A 2447-nucleotide genomic window follows, 5' to 3' on the forward strand; every position below is an offset into this window, starting at 1 on the left:
CAGAAGAGTTTCATACAAAAGTTGTTCTACGTTGCCACTGGTGGGCTGGAATCATGCCAATTAGTATTTCATCTCAATATAAGAAGTAGTCTTCTGATATCATTGTGGCCTTCAATAGACTTGGCCATCCCTTGAATATTTGAGGCAGTTGAAGTATTAAAAATGTGACAAGATACTAGTATCAAAGAAGGGCTTTGTGTAACAACAACATTTATGTAGCACTTATTCTGCCCATTGCTGCTATACAGGGGTCCTCAAACTTTTAAAACAGGGTCCAGTTCACTGTCCCTCAGACCGTTGGAGAGGCGAACTATAGTTTAAAAAAAGAACTATGAGCAAATTCCTATGCACACTGCACATATCTTATTTTGAAGTGAAAAAGCAAAACGGGAACAAATACAATATTTAAAATGAAGAACAAAAGTTAAATCAACAAACTTACCAGTATTTCAATGGGAACTATGGGCCTGCTTTTGGCTAATGAGACGGGCCATGTCCGGTTCCATATTTGTCGCTGCGAGTCGTCAGACCGAGAGGAAGAGTCGAGAGACAGAGAGAAGGAGGGGAGTCGAGAGTGCGACGCACATTCCACACGTGCGCACTGCAGCCGGGACGAGTCGGCTGCTAGGCAGGACAGGCAGCGGCGGCAAAAACACCGGCGGGCCGGACAAATGTCCTCGGCGGGCCGCATGTGGTCCGCGCGCCATAGTTTGAGGGCCCCTGCTGTTATAAGTACTCGCAAAGTGGAAAATGGATCTCTTGACTCTCTTGACTTCTCTCTCTAATATATGTTGGTTCTGAGGAAGTGATTTCAAGAAAACCATTGCTTTGGCTGACACACTAAAAAATTCCTATTTTTTATGCTAGTAATTCTATTTTCTTGCTTAGAAATGATCATTGCTGATGCAAATGACCCACCTTAGTACTTTAAAAATGTTATAAATTCATGGCCTGTTTTTAGAGAGGGGAAAATCAGAGTTCCTGTTATTTTTTGTATCATCAATCCTAATCTGAGATTTTAGTGTTATTGAAACCAGCCTGCCTGGTTTTCAACGTCACCGCTGACACTGTATGTCTTTCTGTGCCTCAGTTTCTTAAGCCATAAAATGGGGATACAGTGATCATTGGACCCTTTAATATAGCGCTTTTGAAGATAGTGGCATTCTTGTAAATCACCTAGAATGATGTCAGGCACATAGCCAGCATTTTATAATTTGTTTTATGTTTTTTAAGTTCATTTTTTTCCAGTGACTGTCAGTGTGTCACCTGGTTTTTATTTTTCTATGTATTCATTCATTCAACACATATTTCTGCTGAGTGCCTAACATGGACCAGCACTGTGCTGTGGGCTGAGGATGTATTTGTGAACATGGAAGACATGGTCTCTGACTTTATGAGGTTTATAACCTAGTGGATTTTTGTTCAGTCTGTCTCAAAACCAGTGAAAAATACTTGCTAATATTTCAGTTAGCAATTTATGTATTAACGATGCTTATTAAGGATAACGAATAGCATCCCCCAAACTTTAGTTTTGAACTGAAAACTTCAACCTCTGTGGTCTTTAATTTTTCTAAGGTTGTCTGTGTGTGTATATGTGTATGTGTTTTCTGTCTTTAAGAAAATTTTCAACTATGAGACTGATGAAAAGACAGCAGAAATGAATCATGACTCTTTGTGTTTCTCTGACCATCCAATCTCTCTAGTTATTATTATTAATTATTATTATTTTACTGAGAGGTAACTATTGGCTGGAAAGTGGAAATAGACAGGATTGGATTCTTTCTCCCTCTTGATGAAGTTCTACCAGAGGATACTGATAATAAGTAATCAAATTGAATTATTATGCTCTATAAACAGCGAAAGATATGTGAGTGATAATGAGAACGCTGGAGTTTATATCTCCTTGGTTAACCAAAGTCTTTAGTGAGCTCTCCAAGGGCAATCTCCTTTTTGGTAGAGACTGAATCCTTTTCCAGACTTTAAACACCAATGAGTCTGTGAACTATTATTGGCAAGTTAAGGGTTTTTGAGGTCTTCTCAAAAAATGTTACACGCTGTTAATTGAACTGTCCTCTGTTAACACTTTAAGTAGAATAAATAGACTTATGTTCTTGGGATTTGAGCTTGGAATTTTTTGGACTTGTGTAAATGTTAAAGCAGTTACTCAGATCTTAGAGCCATTTCCTTTGTATTCTGAGTTCAAATTGGAAGTTCAACTTCTAACATGCCTTGGCAAGTCTTTCTTCTCTACAATTAACACGTTTAGTTTAGCACCAGTTAATCAAATGTCATATAACTTTTTATGCTATTAACTTTGTTTTGCTACGTGCTATGGCCATGTGTGTTTAACATTAAATTTGAATTAAAGTGTTATTTCTGAAAGATTTTTTCTCTTCTTTCCCCATTTCTTAAGCGAAACCATAATTTTGTGGCAAAACTACTATGAC

The sequence above is a fragment of the Carlito syrichta genome, unplaced genomic scaffold (assembly GCF_000164805.1).
Source record: "Carlito syrichta isolate Samal-C Ts95f unplaced genomic scaffold, Tarsius_syrichta-2.0.1 Scaffold314057, whole genome shotgun sequence".
NCBI classification, from domain to species: Eukaryota; Metazoa; Chordata; class Mammalia; order Primates; family Tarsiidae; genus Carlito; species Carlito syrichta.